Below are 18,985 nucleotides of genomic sequence, written 5' to 3'. Positions count from 1 at the left end.
CTAGCATATTGTATTACTTGTGCACTTGCCTCACTCCACATGATTGCAAGTTCTTTGAGGGCATTTTCCATCTTTGTGCACCAAGCATCTAGCACAATTACCATACTATTTCCCTCNCTAGCATATTGTATTACTTGTGCACTTGCCTCACTCCACATGATTGCAAGTTCTTTGAGGGTATTTTCCATCTTTGTGCACCAAGCATCTAGCACAATTACCATACTATTTCCCTAGCCATATATATATGACTTCAATGCTGGATGGTAAGCCTGGTGTGGGCAGAATATTCTTATGTCCCAGTCACTGAGGCACCAGGAATGAGAAATAATATCATCTGAGACAACAGAGTTCATTGTCAGAGCAACTCATATGAGGTCACAAGAAACAAGCCATAGAGGAAAAAGTCAGGCAAGGGTTCAAGAAATGGGGTGTCCAAACAAGTTTTAGCTTATACCTCTTATGAAGAAGTACACTTAAAATTGGACTCAATCTGTTGATCATGAGGGTATTCATTTGAGTACGAGCATTTTGGGATAACCTTAACCCTCTTTCCCCTCTTCCTCTGAGCAAGCTTTAATTGTGGAGAGCTTCCTGCCTTGGCTAGTGTTTACCACATGGGAAATTGCTACACTTATAGAGCAGTAGATATTCTTTTCCTAAGAATAAATTGAGTTTGAGAAACCTACAGGACATCCATTTTGAAATGTCCAACAGGGAATTGCTGAAAGACAAGAACTCAGGGGAGAGGCTAGGGTTAGATAGATAGGAACATAGACTGAGAACTAGAAGAGCCCTTGGAGGATATTTAATCCAACCCCTTCGTTTTCTAGATGAAGAACCTGAGGCCTAGAAAGATTAAGTAATTTGCATCTGAGAATCATCAGCAGGGAGTTGATCATTAAAGTGAGCTGATGAGGTTATAAAAGAGATTATAGAGAAAGAAGAGGGCCCAGGACAGTGACTTGGGGTACATCCACAGCGAGGCAGCAGGATATGAACGATGATCCAGCAAAAGAGATAAAGAAGGGGTGGTCAGACAAAAGGAGAAACCATGGAGCAGGATCAATGCCAGAGGCTGCCTGAATCGATGGGCCTTCATCCACAGGTTATACAAGAGACCTAGGTTCAGAAGAATCAATTGGTATTGGCTCCCTAGAGAGTTCATTTCAAGTAGATTAGGGCAATGTGATATTGAGACATTGGAAAAAACAACAAGGACTAGGAGTTGGTGAGTTGGTTAGTTATAGGGATCTAGGCTTCCATTATTGAGACTTTGGGTCCATGATATAAGGAAAAGTGTGAGTAGATGCCTCCAGCCCAAGATACCCACTCATCTGATTGGTAGGTCTTTTCCAAGAGACTTCAACTTCTTCAAGAAAACTCCCTCCATTTGTTGCTTTCTTATGGTCTCAGTCTCACCTTCTGTATGTTTCTGGATGTCTGTTTTTGCTTCAACATAGGTTCTTTTTACCCCTGTCTCTTAGTCACTCTGTATCTCTGCTCTATCTTTGTATATGTCTCTATTTTCCTTTCTTGGTCCCTGTCTTTGCCTCCTAGAGTGAGTCTACCTTTGCCCAAGAGGCTCCCATTCCTGGGGTCCAGGTCTTCCTGGTCAGGGGGTAGCTCCCAGAATGTGAGGTATAAAGTCACATCCCTTCCTCCTCTTCCTTCCTATGCTTGGGAACAGGAAGGGGGAGCCACATTGAGACTGACATCAGGAACATCCTTGCAAAGAAAACACTCTAAGTGTGGGGAGATACAAACTTACTGGGTGTGGGCAGGCTGCCTCGGGAGCAACAAATGAGCCTGTGCAGATGGTGGCGACATAAACAGCGCCATCTTTTTACTGTAGTGATACAGTCGTAATTTTCCGAAGACATTTATTAGGCGGCATCTTCCTTCTGTGGGGCTGTGCTGTGCTGGGCTCACAGAGCTCCAAGCAAGGTGGAGTGTGGAACCCAGTGCTAATGGGATGATGGGCGCCCAAATCTCTTCAATTCCTTTCCTCCAATTTTCTCTTCTGACAATTTATAGGTTAGTTTGATGCTTGAATGGCTGTATCTCTCCAGTAATATGTATTCTTCGTAAGTATTCCCTGCTGTGGCATATCCTAAAAGAACTCCATCAAATAATTATCTTCCCCTTTATTTATTCTCTGTCTTTTCACTTGATCTGCATCACTATAAAATATTCCAATGGTCTCCTCAGAGCAGAAAGCCTTCCCAATGATTGTAAAGTGTATTTATGTACAGTATTAAATCTACACTCTGTGACTCTTGATCATGACGCTTGTCTAATCTGACACTGCTTTGAGTCCTCACTGAGCACCCACCACCTTCTGCCTGGAGAGGCAGCGTGGGCTGCTTAGATTCCAAGCTCAAGCTGATCTGAGAGTCAAAGCAGTCTCTGGCCTTGGAAAAGCAGCTTTCCTAAGATGCCTTTCATCCTCTAACTCCATCTTCAATCCCCTGACTCCTCCATCTCCCTCCCCTAATGGTATAAATTCCTTCTATTTTTTCCTTGGAGAAAATAATAGCTAGAGAATAGTGAGACTCTGAAAAACATTAGCACTTAGTGTTTTAATGACTTGTTTTGTCCTCTAGGTATTTTGCGTAAATTTCCTCTTCTCAGTTGGACATTAATATCTTATCTTCAAGGGCAGGGATTATATATATATATATTATATATATATATATTTATACATACACACTATATACATACATACATACATATATATATAGTCCATATACATAAACATATATGTGTATATGTATATACTCTTATAGTACAGGTTTAGGCACATGCTAAGGTACTTGATAAATATATATATACTTGACTTGTACCCTTTTCCAGGAAGCCTTCCCTGATTAACCTCACACAGATATTTAGTAGGAGACCAGGAGGAGAACCCAGGTTTCCTATTTCACTTTCCATGGAGGGAGGAAGGGAGGGAGAGAAAAAGGGGGGGGAGAAGGAGAAGAAGAAGAAGAAGGAGGAGGAGGAGGAGGAGCAGGAGAAGAAATGGAGGAAGAGGAGAGGAGGGAAGAGAGACAGAGACAAAGAGAGAGAGTTGAAGGAGCAGGGAACCATGTACTTTAAGGAGCAGCAAAGCATAGAACCATGATGTAAAATAGCATTTTGCCATGGCACCTGGACCTTGCCTTTCCATACTACTGTGAGTTGCATAGATTTTGCAAGTCTGGCAAAGAAGGTCATTTCTCTGGTATCCCTTAATTCTTTTCTGATGGGGAAGGTGGGACTCACCAGGATAGGATGATTGACTGATTCCCTAACAACCTTCAGTCACATGGGCCAACACTATGTCAGAAGGACCATATCTGTCCTTATGAGAAGGGGTAGGATGTGTGTGTGGAGAGGGAGGAGCTAGTTTTCTTGACTCTCTGTGGGCTTAGCTATGAGTTTCTCTTGTATTTTGTTTAGTTAAATAAAACCTGTCCTGTGGTCAATGCTTTATTAGCCTGAATACTTTTAGTGGGAGTCACAGGATTATAAATTCAGAGTTTGAAGGGACCTCAGAAGTCATCTTGTCTAAGTTCACACATGTAGTTTGTGACAAAGCCAGAATTCAAATCCAGGTCCTTTGACTTCAAAGATAATGTTCCTTCCAATGTACAATACTGCCTCCCCTAGCTGAAGGCCCTCTTTGGGATAAGCAAATGAGTCAGACATTGGCAGTCCTCAGGTTTCTCGGGATGGTGGCACAAATCAGAGAGCTTCTGTGAGAGAGGCCCTAAAACTGTACGTGGGTCTATCATGACAGGAGTTGGGTTCTAAATGACAAGTAGCTAATGTTATATAACACATGCATTAAAAATGTGTAAAACATAGTGAGGTGCTTCCATAGACTCCTGGAGGGTGGGGAAGGGCTTAGATATAGTCTAATTCAACCCCTCAATTTACAAATGAAAAATTTGAGGCTCAGAAAAAAGGAATGACTAGCCCAAGGTTACATAGTTAAAAGCAGAGTCAAGGCTGGAACATAGATCTAGTGTGTGGCACATAGTAGACACTTAATAAGTGCTTATTGAATTGAACTGAATTACTGAACTGATCTTATAACTTTTAGCCAAGGTTCTTTTTCCAACTACATACTACTCTTTCCATTCCTGATTTCTTCTTTACTCTATGTGCCCTATATACTTATTCTAGTAAGTTTATACTATATTAATATAGACTTCTTGATATACCTTCATAATTTATTTTTAAATAAATGACCATTTTCTCAAGAATCTTGGAAATGGAGATCTCTTAGAGGTCATCTCATCTAGCCATCTGGTTGATGTAAAAGAATAAGGCCTGCCATATTTCTTTTGTATTTTCTTTTCTCCCTGTCCTACCAAGCCTCCACCCAGGGACAAAGAATATGCTCCACCCAGTAGGTGCTCAGTAAGACTCATTAACTCTCTGCTTCTCTCTGTCCCTCTAAGTTTACATTTACAATTTGCCACTACCCTACTCTCTCAGCCTTCCTGATTTAACCCCAGTGAATAAAATCACAGAATGTTAGAAGTGGAAGATGCCTAAGATACCATCTCGTCCAACACCTTCATTTTACAGATTAGGAAATTGAGGGAAGTGACTTCCCAAAGTCACAGAACTAGAAAACAACAATACTTGAACTTTGGTCTGCTAAATACTTGCTCTTTGGACTTTATTTCTCTTTTTTCCTACCTAACTTGGGCAGAATACTTATTTTAGAACCAAGAAATCTGGGATCTAGGCAGGGATTTTTATTGTCTTTTAAATCTGTCCCTGATTTTCTATTTGTATTTATAACAAGGATTTGAAAACTGACTGTTCTCCTGGGATTTGTGACTCAGGGGGACAAACAGTCTCCATTTGGTATTATCACACTCTCTGAGGCAGAAGTGAGACTTAAATCATGCCTGGGAACTCTTTTTTTTTGGCTAGGCAATGGGGTTAAGTGACTTGCCCAGGGTCATACAGTAAGTAAGTGTCTGAGGTCAGATTTGAATGCCAGTCTTCCTAACTCCAGGCCTATTGTTTTATAGACTGTGTCACCAGATGCCTCTAGCAAGTATTAGTATCCCCATTTTATGGATTAGGAAGCAGCCTCAGAGAGGTTAAGAGAATTTACCCAAAGTGACAGGGCTTGTATCAGAGTTGCCCTACTAGCTTCTGGTGCTGACTCTTCTTCCCCTCCTCACAATCAGACTCCTCTGGAAGTTATTGTTCTACAAGCTGCCAACAGGCATTTGCTGAGGGGCTTCAGAGTCCTGGCTCCTAGCAATTTCAATATCAAGATAAGATGGGTTCCTAGCTTTTGAGGAACTTAAATCCCATGTTCTACCACTCAACAGACATGCTTATACTCTCAAAGCCCTATACTGGTTCTCAGCTCCTACTGCCATGCTTATGTGTATAGGGCACATCCATTGGTAATGCATCCGTCCTGACTGAATCTATCCCAGTCCATTGAAAAGTGTCCCTCAGTTCTGAATTTCCCATGGAAGCAAAGTTCTGATGCCCCCAAAAAAGGGCAAACCTTATATATAGGCACACAAGATGGTGGCTTATAGGCAGGGATGTACTTGGAAGCCACTCATATAGGCTCCTAAGAGTCAATTGTTAAATTTTCAGCTTGAGCATTTATACTTCAGAAACCAATAAATGTCACAAATCAGGGCTTGATTTGTTGTTTTGTTGATTGTCTAGTCTTAAGAAAATAATGGAGAAAATTTTAATAATGCAGATTAAACTTAAAAATGTGTACTGCATTTATTTTCCCATGGATTCAGTTGTTAAACATTTATCAGCATGTTCTTGCTATAGGAAGCAATTTTGGGGTGCTGGAGAGGCTGTCTGTTTCTCAGAAAACCCCTTAGCCCATTGGCTCTATAAAGCTAAAAAATTGGGGGGGGGTTGTGGAGTTGAGAGAGAAGGGGGTACAAAGCCTTTTATTACATATCAGGATAAAAAGCTTAAAATACAATTTCCTTAAGGGAAATAGTTGATTCAAATTTCATTGTAGGGCGTAAAAGACTGCTATCAGACCCTTTCCAGAGATCAAGTTTTTACTTTGTGAGGAGGAGGAGGAGGAAATCAGCTGAAGAGCACTGGCTGCCTGAAGGAGGGGTTGAGGATAGGGAAGGGGCCCCACAGCTCCAATGGATCTGGGATCTCACTCATGTGGGTCGTATCTACAAGCATTCATTCCAGGTCCTGTGCTGTCCATGTCCTGCCATAAACCTTCCACAGAGAGTGTACCCAATGTGCCAGGGTCAATGACAGGATCCCTTACCATTGCGAGGACAATATTTGAACATAGAGGATGCCCATCCGTTTTCCTTTGTTCTTGCTATGGAACCATCCTCTTCCCCCTTTTTAAATTCATGCATACATTTATCTAATGACATCCCATCGCACCACTTCTCCGGGGTAATTCCTAGCTTTTAATGTGCTGCAGCCCGCTCACTTCCAACATGCCTCTCCATTTTCCTTTCTGTTATCTTCATCTCCAATTCTTTGTCTATTGTAGTATTCCATGTCTTGGAAATGGATTTAAGAAGATAAAAATGGAGCTGATGAGAATACTGTTTTGGCACAATCACCTTGTCTAATTTTGGCTATCTTCACTGTAAATGTCAAGGGGTTCTTCCTAGAGTCTTTCAAAAATCTCCACTTTTCCACCTCTGGGGTTATTACAGGGAGGGAGCTGAAATGTCTCCTTCAAAGTGTCTTTTTTCCTCTAAAGCATGACCTTTCAGATCCTGACTGTTAAGAGTTAAGGAGGGAGGAATTAAAGTGGTTTGAGGGGACCTGGATGAGGGGACCAGCATCCAGGGATGCTGGAAGGCAGTCCCTGATCAGTGACACCTACCAGAACCCATCTTCCCCATCCCCTTGCCATGTCTTGTAGGGAGAGAGCATGGATGAGCACAGATTGAGATGATTCTGTTCAGGGTGCCAGGAGAACTAGGGTGCCTTTCTAATTCTCATAGACTTCCCTTTCTCTAGAAATCAGCTTCCCAGTCTATAAAATTGATAGGGCCTTCTGGTTCTGCCCCTTCCCCCTCTCTTAAATGCTGAAGATCAAGTTGGGAACAGACACGGAAATTTCATACAGTCAACAACATTTAGTAAGCAGCTTTCTTTAGGTAAAGAGCTTTGTTCTAAGAAGGTACAGGTGGTCTGGGGGTGGGGGAATTGGAGAAGAGATTTTTTAAAAAACGAAGTGGAAGACTGTCTCTGCAATCAAAATGCTTAGCTGGAAAAGAGATTGAAGAACTCTTGTAAAATAACTTTTATCTAAGCACAGTAGCTAGCATTTATAAACACTCTTTAAAGTTTGCAAAACACTTTACAAATATTACCATGCTTGACTCTCACAACAACTCTGGGAGTTGGGTATTATTATTCTCATTTTACAGATGAGGCAACTGAGGCTGACAGATTAAGTGATCTGGCCAGGGTTATACAGTTAGTATCTGAGGTTGGATTTAACTCAGCTCTTCCTTACTGCAGCCCCAGGACTCTACCCACTGTACCACTTAGCTGCTTAATTACTATTCTATGTTATTAGTATATTATACTTACAGTCTATATACTATACTATTAGCGTATTATGCCCCAACTACTATTACTATAGCTAATTATTAGCTATAGTTACATAGTAATTATTACACTATAATATATTAATATGATTTTATAATATATTACATATTTTCATACAATAAATAATAATATGTATGATACAATATTTATAATTATTATAATTATTAGAGCACAAATTACTATAAATGAATGAATGAATGAAAAAATTATTTAAAAATATTCCAAGCATATCATAAACACTGTGGATACAAATATTAAGGTAAAGATAGCACTCTTGGAGTTTAGAGTCTAATGGCAGAGACAACACGCATAGCGGGAATGATACCTCCTGAGTGGTACTTTGGTCATAAAGTTAACAGTAATGATGAGTAGAACCATAGGGAAATAGGTTGACACAGCCCATCCAGTAACCATGGCTGTTGATTTGACTATGGATGTTAGTACCAGAACTGGAGAGCCTGAGGAAACATTATAATAGCAGCAGTAAGGTGGCTGGTTGGAGAGATTGCAGAGCAGGTTGAAAAAGAGTAGGGAGTGAAGTGATTTGAAGTATGGTAACTGGGGTTGTCCTACAATAGTGGTGCAGGAGATGGAGTCATTGCCGGGAAAGCAGAACCCCAGGGTGGAAGTTCCTCTAGGACTGTTCCTTGGAGTGTGTGATAAGGTACTTGGCTAGGCTGTGGAGGAGGAAGTCGTAAAGGAGGAAGAATATTGCAATTTTTCTACAGTGCTTAGGACATCTGAGCAGATAGGATTCACAAAAGAGGGATCAGAGGAAGATGGCGTTAGTCAGAAGCTTCCTGTTCTAAACTGAAATCTTTCCAAAGTCTAATTTGGACACTCATCTAAGCACAGCTAAACATCATGCATCGAAATCAGCTGCAGAGAAGACCAGTATGAATGAGTGAAAATATTAATTCTAGAGTAAGACATGTTAAAATAAATGTAATGCTATTACTCTCAAGTGCAGTTTCATAGCAAGAAGCCTGGATTTAAGTCAGGGGATCTGTGTCCAACTCCTGGGTCTGCTTCCTTGTATTTCACCTCTCCAAAAACTTCAGTTTCCTCATTTGTAAAATGGGGTGGTTGGGCTTCTAAGATATGTTCTAATATTCCTTCCAGTTCAAGATCTTATGATCTTTAAATATTCAAATTCTAACTAAGCTAACATAGAAAACACTGGCATGTCCATGTCCTTCATGTCTCCCTTGAGTGCATAGATGTGAAAGATGGAGAATAATCATATTGCTTGTTGGAAAACACATGCTTCTAAATGCAGGCAGTCAATAGGCAACATGTATCTATTAATCAAGAAGCTAGGTGTTGAAGTAGTTGAAAGCATTGTGTTCTGGAATCAGAAGGACTCATCTTTCTTCCCGAGGTCAAATCTGGCCTCAGACATTTACTAGTTGTGTGACCGTGGGCAAGTCACTTAACCCTGTTTGCCTCTTAAAGTGAGGTGGAGAAGGAACTGACAAACGACTCCAGTGTCTTTGCCAACAAAACCCCCAAATGGGGTCAGACACAACTGAAATGACTGAACAACACATATTAAGCACTTGCCATACGCTCCAGGCCCTGCGCTGGACGCTGAGCAGACAAAAGCAAAAAGAAAGGCATTCCCCATCCTCAAAGAGCTTACCTTCTAAAGAGGAAATGAGCTGCAGAACAGGCAGGGGTGGGTGGAGAGAATGCCACCCCATCCACGGTGGTGAATTCCACAGAGACAGAACTTCAGCCAGAAAGGGAGTGACTTCTCACCAGCCTGGATCCATCCCCAAAATGGAGGCCCCCCCCAAAGAACTCAACAGTGGGAGAAAGGGGACAAATGACATGGTAGACAGTTGATCCAGGGTGAAGAAGTCCCAGGAGCTGAGGAAAGCCCTTAAAACAATAGATTGAGAATTTCCTTTATAATTTTGTTCATGTCATCTCCTTGGGGGCAAGGATTATTTCTTTTTGACCTTGTATCCCCAGCTTCTGGAACCACATCTGGCCCATAGCTCATAGTTGTTTAATAAACTCTTGTTGAATTCAATTGAGTACAATCAATTTGCCTAGCTAAATTTCTTAGTGTTTCATGGGTGTCAGATAGGGTAAGTTTCTCCAGGACACAGACTACAATCTTATACTTGTCCTGTAATCTTCACAGTGCCTAGCTCAGGGTTGAGCACATTATAGGTGCTCAAGTAATAATGGTAGCTCAAATGTCTGTGTTTACATATATATGTCACTTTACAGTTTCTAAACCAACAGCACTGTGAGCTAGGTAGTGCAAGTACTGTTATTTCTATTTTACAGAAATTTACAGGAAACTGATATTCAGAAAACTTAAGGGTTTTGGAGAAGTTCACAGCAAAGATGAATAACCCTCTGCTGACTGATCCCTGGAAAAGAGGAGCTCTGAGAGCTGCCTAGTTCATGGGGGAAAGCAGGGATTGTGAGTCTATTCTTTCTTGGGATCATCATTGTGGGAAAAAGAGTGGGTGTCTTTGGAATGGAGCACAGCCTTCAGCATATGGGAATCCACCTCCCAGGACAGACACAGAATGTCAGAGCTGGAAGGATTTTAAAAATTATCTAGTCCAGCCCACTCTCCCCATTTACACACACACACACACACACACACACACACACACACACATACACAAATAGTATACCCTAAAGAACTGGAGCGCCATATGTAAGGACTTCTCCCCATGCCTGGAATGCTCTCCTTCCCTAACTCTTGTCTACTGACCTCCATGTCTTCCTTTTAAAAGTCTCATCTTTTACTGGAAACCTTCCACAATCCCTCTTAATTCTAGTGCCTTGTTAATTATTTCCTATTTAACCTGTATATAACCTTACTTTGTATTTATTTGTTAGCATGTTGTCTCCCCCATTAGATTGTAAGCTGTTTGACAGCAGGGACTGTCTTTTGCCTCTTTTTTTTTTTTAATCACAATACTTAGCACAGTGCCTGGCACATAGGAGGTGCTTAATAAATATTGATTGATTGATCAATTCTCCTGGGCCCCAAGGCCTTCTAGAAAGCAAGGAGGTAAAGGATCCTGTCCTCTAGGAGTTTTAAAATTGCTAACAATCCCAATGCCCTTCCCACTTTCTCCTCCTCTCCACAAAGCATCATTCCCACACAGGGACCCTTTTCAATCCAACACCACTGAAAGTTTGACACCAGCTGTTTGGCATTTACATTTTACACTGTGCAAGGTTATTTGGCTGCCACGATTTGATCTTCTCTAGTTAATAACCTTGACTTATGGAATAAAAGTGACAACTGTTCAGCTTTTACTCCTTCTTGGGGTAGTGGGTTGCTATTTGAGGTGAGGTCTGAACCAAGGCCCAGCATTCTGTCTTCAGGCTGTTGCTTTAGTTTGGAGTCCTGTCTGAACCAAGAGAGAGCCCCACCAGGCTCTAGGCAGGACCCTGCTCTTTACATCATAATGGAGAGAGTACTAGATTTAGTAGGGGACCTTTGGTTCAAATCCCAGCTCTGTCATTCATTACCTATGTGACCTTGAACAAGGAAGGAAGGAAATAAGCAGCTATAATAAATAATATATAATATAATAAATAAATATATTTAAAATAAATAAATAATATAATATAATGTAATATAATATATAAGCACCTACTATGTGCCAGGCATTATTCTAAGTGCTTTACAAATGTTATCTCATTTGATCCTTACAATAACCCTCACAATAAAGGTGGTGCTATTATTATCCTATCACAGGTGAGGAAACTGAGGCAAGCAGTGGTTAAGTGACAGGGTCACATAGCTAATAAGCATCTGAGGCCAGATTTGAACTTAGGTCTTCCTGACTTCCTGACTCTAGGCCCAAATCTCTATCCGTTGTGATGCCCAGTTTCCTCAATCATTTAACTTCTCAGTCACTTAACCTGTTTCCTCATCTGTAAGCTGGACTAGCTCACCTCTAAATTTATTTCCACCTCTGAATCTGTAATCCTGTGGTCTACAGCCCCATCTCTCCTTTGCACCAACCTAGATGAAGGTCTGTTTGATGTACCTCTTTCTAGGCCCAAATACTTTGTCCTACCCAGTGCCACAGGTTGAGTTTGAGTTTCAACCAGATCTGATCCCCTCACCTCTCCAGGAGCCCTTCCTACTAAGGGTTAACTGTGTGTATAAAATGGATTGCGATTTTAGTAATTCGGTATAATCACAGTCTACCAGCAGGTTGCTTTTCCAGCAGGAGGGTTTGGAATTATTTTCTGGAGTTTGCAATATAGAACTTAAATTAAGCCTCAGAAGTCAGGGGAGCTCTGCTGCATCTCTAATGTAGTGCTAAATTCTCAGCAGCACAGTCTTTGTATTAAAGCCTTTGCTGGCAATTAGGTTCATTAACTATCACAATACCTTATTTATTACTCGCCGTGCCATATGGTTTCCCAGCTAAAGAATGGCGCCCATTCTCACACAGACCATTTGGCATCATAAAAATGTTAACAAATAATATTATGGCTCTCAAGGGCACAGGGCCTCACTGGGTTCTGGGTCTGAGCGGCAGGAGAGAATATGAAAACATTTTTCTTCTATGGCGAAATAAAGAATTCCTCAAGACAGAAGTATTCAAAGAATATAGCACTTGCATAACACAAATGGGAGTTTTATTCGCCCTGGTAATGGTTATGTCAATATTTGCATCAGCTGGGCCTCTTACTCATCTTCTCCTCTCTGTTTTGGGGCTTTTTTTGCCTTCTCTTTCCCCCTTCCTTGGCATGAAGTCAATGATACCCACCTGGGAGGGCCTGAGGCCTGCATTGTAGACAGCGGGAAGCAATGCACATGATCGTCCTTGGCTTCACGTATTTCTTTGCTGAGGGCTTGACTTCCATCTTTCCGCCCTGAATATCCTCTTGGCCAATCCCCATGGTATCTTGGCCTCCATCTTCTCTTTCCCTGTTTTCTCTTCCTGTCTTTACTTTCTCATGTGTTTTCACCAAGAATTACAAAATTCTTCCTATGTTCATGGAAATGTAGAAACAAATAGTGTTGGGGTTTTTTAGTGTCTGCCCTGCTATCTCCCACCTAAACTCTCCCCTATCCCCTGTCCCCTATCATGGGCAAGGGATAGGGGAGAATTTAGAAATAAGGAGGGATCGGTAAGGGAGATGACTGAACAACTGCTATGCATTTGGGTGGGTGGGGGCTAGTTTAGCCCATCCACTGTCTTTTTCAGTTTGGCTATAAAATCAAATAAGGTCTACCTAAATTTGGGGGTCACAAGAAAATTTTTGAATGGGACCCCTTTTATTTTTTGTTAGAATGCAAAATAGAGTGATCTTTGGTGGAGGTCTCTAGTTGATTATAAGCTCCTTGTGGGGGGGGGAGGCTATTTTTGCTTTTGCCTTTATATTCCTAATGCCTTGCACAGTGCTTGGCATATAGTAAGGGCCTAATAAATGTTTGTTGACTAATAAGTACCAGCTGTGTGGAGGGGAATACAGAATCGTTCTTAGACTTAACCTGTTAGATCTATAAGGGGCCTTAGGGATCATTTTGTCTAATTCCTTTATTTTATAAATGAGGAAACTGAGGACCAAAGAAGTAATATGACTTGTATAAGGTTACACAATGCATTGGTGATATAGCTGGGACTATAGTCCAGTTTTCCTTACATCTAGTACATTGCACTTTCTTGGCCATAATAAACCCTCCTCAGAGACTCAGGGGCTGCTTTGTCAGTAGGGACTCCAGACTCCTGAAGGCCCCTGAAATTTGCTTGTTACCTTACATTTCATTTTATCTCACTGGTTATCTCCAAAAGTGGTCCTTCCCCAGCTCCCCTAGCCCTTAAAACCCATGAGGAATCATTTATCTTGAGCTTTTGGATACTGATTATTATGGTTAGAATAAGGGAGGGGTGTTGGGTGAGACTGAGGAGACCCTAAGAATTTCCTTCCCTCTCATTCAGTGGAGATTGTGGGCACAGAGCACAGTCTGTGGTATCTTGCAGTGTCTAAAACCATCTCTCCACCACTTCCCACCACTACTACCATCTCCAAACCCCTGGTGGGAGGTAAGGATGAAGACACATTTTTGATGGATGGCCCCATCTTCAACACTCTGAAAGGGGTACTAGGAGGAAACCAATTCGGACTGTCTTTAAACATTAAAGAAATGCTATCTGAATTCAGTGCAAAACAATGCAGGTTGGACTCTGTTATTTTCAAATCATTAGCCCTGGCACTTTGGGTAAAAGGAAAAACATCAGATGTGGGCCTGCTAAATCTGCCATCCTGTTCCAAAGAGGCTGTTGCCAAAGATACAGGGCAGGAAGCTGGAAAATAGCTTTAGTCTCAGGGCACCAAGAGGTGTTAGGCTTCCTTTCTCATGGACCCTCAGTCACCCTCTAACTCTGATTTGCCATTGCTGACCCTGTTTCCTTTTTCCTCTGCCTCTTCTAGCAGAGATCTCTGGTGGCCCACTCTGGTGGAAAGTGTAGGGGTACCCTTTGTGGAAGACAGGAATAGGGCTTAGAGTTTCAAAGTAATGTCTCTTAAAGATAGTGATGAGGGGGACTTCTACACAGGAGATATGGGGGTAGAATTCTGATTGTGTGCCAATGAATCCACATAAGTATATGGTGGAGAAGCGGGGGGGAATATGGTCTGAGTCATAGATTTAGAAGTTCTAGGTTTAAACCCCAGATCTGCTATGTACTAGTGTAACAGGAGTTTGGCAAATATGCAGAGTACCCTGGATGGCATCTCTCCACATGGAGCAGTTTCATCAGCCAAGCAAGCCGAGCAGGGTCTGTGTATATAGACCCCCATTACACTAATGTGATCTTGGGCAAGTAATGTCACCTATCTGGGCCTCAGTTTCCTTACCTGTAAAGTAAGAGGGTTGGACTAGATGTTCCTTTAAGGCCCCTAAAAATCACCTGTGTAAGGTTTGAGAGTACATTTCCTGCTGTCCTTACTCACTGCTCCAGACCAGAACAGAGTAAGTTTGGCTGGAGGTTCCAACGTGGTTCTACCTTGCCTAGTGGGAACCTTGTGTGCTTACTGACCGTTAGCTCTATTTAGTTCCTAGCCGGTGCCTGGATCCACCTCCTGTGTAGGAAGGGGACTGTCAGACAGGGCCAACGTGAGATGGCTGTCACAGGTCTGTGCTCACTGCCCAGGCTGATGGAAAGGTTGTCTGGGGGTAGGCACACCAATTAGCAGTGAAGTTATAGAAAGAGACAGTTCTAAGGAAGAAAAAACTGAACCGAAACACACGCCAGTGAGATCATTTTCAGGAACATTACACATAGACAGAAGATTAGGAGAACTGGATTGTTTTAATCATATGTAGCTGCTGGAAATTAATTTAACTGTACTCTTGACTCCTTTCCTTTCCAACTCTTTAATGGAGAACTGGCCCTAACCTATGCTGAAGAATGGAAAACCTACCTGGCCATAGAAAGTGCTACCCTTATAATCGCAACACCTCCTCTGTAAATTGTGACTACAATTCCTATAGCCATTACTAATGCAGTTGGGTGGTACTTTGGATAGTGTGCTGGACCTGGAATCAGAAAGATCTGAGTTCAAATTTGACCTCAGAAACTTACTAACTGTGTGACTCTAGGCAAGTCACTTTACCCTCTGTCTGCCTAAGTTTCCTCAACTATAAAAGAGGGATAATAATAGCAATTACCTCTCAGGGTAGAGAATGAAATAATATTCTTATAAGAATCAAGTGAGATAATATTTACAAATAGTACTTAGCATAGCTCTATAGGCTACATGAATTTTTATTCCCTTCTCTTCTCTCTACCAGGGCTGATGGATAACCCAGGATTTTCTCATGGGAATGGTGATTGTTCTTCTATATTTCAGAGAAGACTAGGTGAGACATCAGAAAGATGCCCCTGACAGTGCAGCCCAGTAGACAGGATACCAGACAAATAGTAAGAGCTTAATAAACATTTGTTGATTGATTGAACTCCCTTCTCTGACACTCTGAAAGGAGAATGAACAGGACTGTCCCTCAATCTACTCTGAGAATATAATTTACACACAGCACACACAATGAATATTCTCAATATCCACATTTCAAATGCACACCCTTATGCACACATTGCACACACTCAACCACATTCAATCCATACTCACAAACACACACTTCTAACACACACTCATGAACAAGCAGGCCACTCAGACACATATTTGTCTACACACAAGTTCCGATACACTCACGTAGTCAGTCACAAACCATTTTAGGAAGAGGATTCTTGCTGTAGGGTCCCAGGGGAGATCCTAAGAGAAGTCAGTTCCACCTTGAGGCCACTAGAGGTCAGTAGGGGTTGGAAGAAATGGCAGTGCTATTGGAGGCTTTGATGACCCTCCAAGCCCATTCAGTGGATGTTAGAGTCTTTGTTCTGAGCTAATATGGTCAGTAGCTGGGGGCGTGCAAAAGAAGGTGGGGAAGGGATGGGCCACCAGGGTGGGATCAAGGCCTCTAAGCCTTAGAAAAGCAACTTTACTTTATCTTTTAGTCATAAACTTGACTTAAAAAAATACTTAACAGGGTCCTTCCCAGAAGAGGCAGCACCCTCTTCGCTGCAACTAACCACAGTGATAGATGACTAGCTATGCTTTCATGCAGATGGTGTCCTGAACACCAGGACCTCAATAAATATTGAACCTCAACATAGAGATGGGTATCATTTTCTCCCTTCTACAGGAGATGCTAATGTTTTGTTCCAAGAATTGTTTATCCTAACTCACTGTTGTTTTCCGTGGAAAGGAACAAAGCAGCAGAGAGTCCCTTTACTTGGGCGAATGAGTCTATAACTCAGGTCACAGCTCTTGGTCTAAGGTTCAGATGAATAAAGGAAAGTGGACAGATAGCTCAGCCTTTCATTTATATCCAGAAGAACCATATCAAGACAAGCTGAATTTCGAGCTAGGAGGGACCTTAGATATCCTCTGAATTATGGACTCAGAAATGAAAAGAGGCTAATTCTGTATAGCCGTTTGTATCTAGTTTGATTTTCAATTGACATCATATTGTAATGGTAAGTGCCCTGGTCTGGGACTCAGAGGATTTGAATTCTAGTCCCTGATCTGCCACTCATAACCTTTCTGTGTGACCTTAGACAAAGGCATTTAATTTCTACGGACTTTAGTTTCTTCTCTTGTAAAATAAGAAGGTTCAACTAGCTGATCTGAAAAGCCCTCTTCCAGCAATGGAAGGAGTCTTGGCTCTGGGATCAGAAGACTTGGGCTCAAATCCCTGTCTCTGATGCTTGCTTACTTGTTCCACCTTGGGCAAACTTTAACCTCCCAAAGCCTCAGTTTCCTCATCTGTAAAATGATAAGGTTGATTTAGATGGCTGTCTCTAGAACAATGATCACATGATCCTAATGTCAACATGCATAAGAATTCTCCCAGACCTCATGCTTTTCTATCCCAAGGCCCCATTTTACATTGTCAGTTTAAAATTACCTAAATATTTTTAGAAATAGTAGAAATTAGAAATATTTTTAGCTGGGTACGTCCTACATCTTCCCAGGCTTGGCTTCAGCCCTGGCTAGGTAAGCCATTTATTCAACAATAAAATCCCTAATATGTGAGTAACCACAATCGTGTTGAGGCTGAAGGAGATGTGACAATACATATGAGTGGTCAGTCCATCAACACACATTAAGCACCTATTCTGTGCTAAGCTTAGGATATAAATGCTGGGTGCTAGAGATCTAAATACAAGAATCAAACAATCCTTGTAAGATCGCAAGGAGCTTACATTCTAATGGTGGAGATAGCAAGTACATATAAAAATACATACAGCATAAATATAAAGGGACTACATTATATACAAAAAAGTACCAAGTAATTAAGTAAGTACAAGGTGGTTTGGGAGACAGGGTACTAGCAATTGGGGAGGTCAGGAGAAGCTTCATGCAGAAGATGAAGTTTAAGTTGCATTTTAAAGGAAGAGAGAGACTATAAGAAGGAGGTAATGAGGAAATGCATTCCAGGAGTAGGGGATGGCCAGTGGAAAGGTAAAGAGATAGGACATGGAGTGTCACATGTAAGAACGAAGAAAGAAAGCAACTTTGGCTGGATAGCAGACAACAGGAAGGGGACAAATGTCCAAGGAGCTTGGAAAGATAGACTGGTGAAAGGTTGTAAAGTGCTTTAAAAGCTGAACAGATTCTATTTTATCCTAAGACAATAGGAAGCCACTGGAGTCGATTGGGTAGGGAAGCTAAAGGCTGACTTCAATCATCTCGACCATTCTCCCAGAAAGACCAGCTCTGTGTTGCTATTCTTTTATAATGTTGGGGAAGTGACCAGCTTTTCCTTTGCCCACTCTACCCTGCCTGGCTTGTAGCTCTCTGATAGTCAAAGTTGTTGCTGGTGCTAATATGCTTTGCTGCCCACAAAGACTCCAGTGGTCATTGTACTCTGGAGAGTAGGAGCTCCCAGGGTTGACGCAAGACACAGAGCAGTTGTTTCTGCAGAGAGCGTCCTGACTCAGGGAATACTCAGAGAATGCTCTTTGTCTTGGCCTGGCCAGGGGAGGGCTGAGGGCAGTTTGTGGAGCAATAGGGCCAGGGAAGATGAGGAGCTTTAAAATGACCTAGAGCATCTCACACGATGCAAAAAGCACTGGGTTTAGAATCAGAAGGACTTGGATTCCAGTCCTAATTTTGAGAGCGCAAGAGTCAGAGTTAGGAAAGCCCAAATTTGAATACTGCTCAGACACTAGCTGTGTGACCCTAGGCTAGTCACTTACCCTCTGTCCACCTCAGTTCCCTCATCTGTAAAATGAGGAGGTTGAATTAGATGAGCTTCCTTTCTGGAACCTGGAACTCATAAGTTGCCCATCTGCTTCACACCAACCAACTGCTCAGTCCCTCCCTCCAAGCTCTCCTTCAGGAGGACAAGGCCTGGGTCACTGGGTGGTTCCCCATTTCCTCTGCTCTTCCCACAAAGGAACTTTGCCAAATAGTCACCCAAACCAGGGATGTCTGAATAAATTCACCAGGGCAAGGCAGAGGAAGGAAGAGATAAAGAAAAATATGAGAAACAAATTCTCCCAACTCATCCCAGTACTAACAGCAGTACCAGCTCTAATTCCGAAACTCGGGCCACGAACGGGGAGGTGATCCAGTGCTAGTATGTGTAATCCAAAGCTGGGGCAGGGGTGTCTATCCCAGAGGCCACGTGATGGAGGTTCCTTCACTTATATGGAGAGTACTCCCCATGTAACCATCTAAGTCACTTGACTTTTTGATCTCTCAGTTTCCTTGTCTAGAAGATAGGATTGATAATGACCCTCATTGCTTATTTACTGCTTTATAGGATCCAATGCTGGAAGATAGAGATAGCTAGATGTAGACAGATAGATAGAGATAGAGA

General features: G+C 42.0%; 1 long non-coding RNA gene across 1 annotated transcript in view; it reads right to left on the bottom strand.

The window, feature by feature from the left end:
* LOC114032100 overlaps positions 1-18,510 on the bottom strand; it is a 41,551-nt gene extending 23,041 nt beyond the window's left edge. The window contains exons 1-3 of the long non-coding RNA XR_003567801.1: positions 18,360-18,510; positions 12,363-12,584; positions 9,239-9,480 (exon numbers count right to left, since the gene is read on the bottom strand). This is a non-coding gene — a long non-coding RNA (uncharacterized LOC114032100). The remainder of the gene's footprint in view (positions 1-9,238; positions 9,481-12,362; positions 12,585-18,359) is intronic.
* Between the last annotated feature and the right edge of the window lie 475 nt (positions 18,511-18,985).

This window comes from Vombatus ursinus, unplaced genomic scaffold, assembly GCF_900497805.2.
Source record: "Vombatus ursinus unplaced genomic scaffold, bare-nosed wombat genome assembly UNPS02015398.1, whole genome shotgun sequence".
Classification (NCBI taxonomy): Eukaryota; Metazoa; Chordata; class Mammalia; order Diprotodontia; family Vombatidae; genus Vombatus; species Vombatus ursinus.
This window is presented reverse-complemented; position numbering and strand designations above follow the sequence as displayed.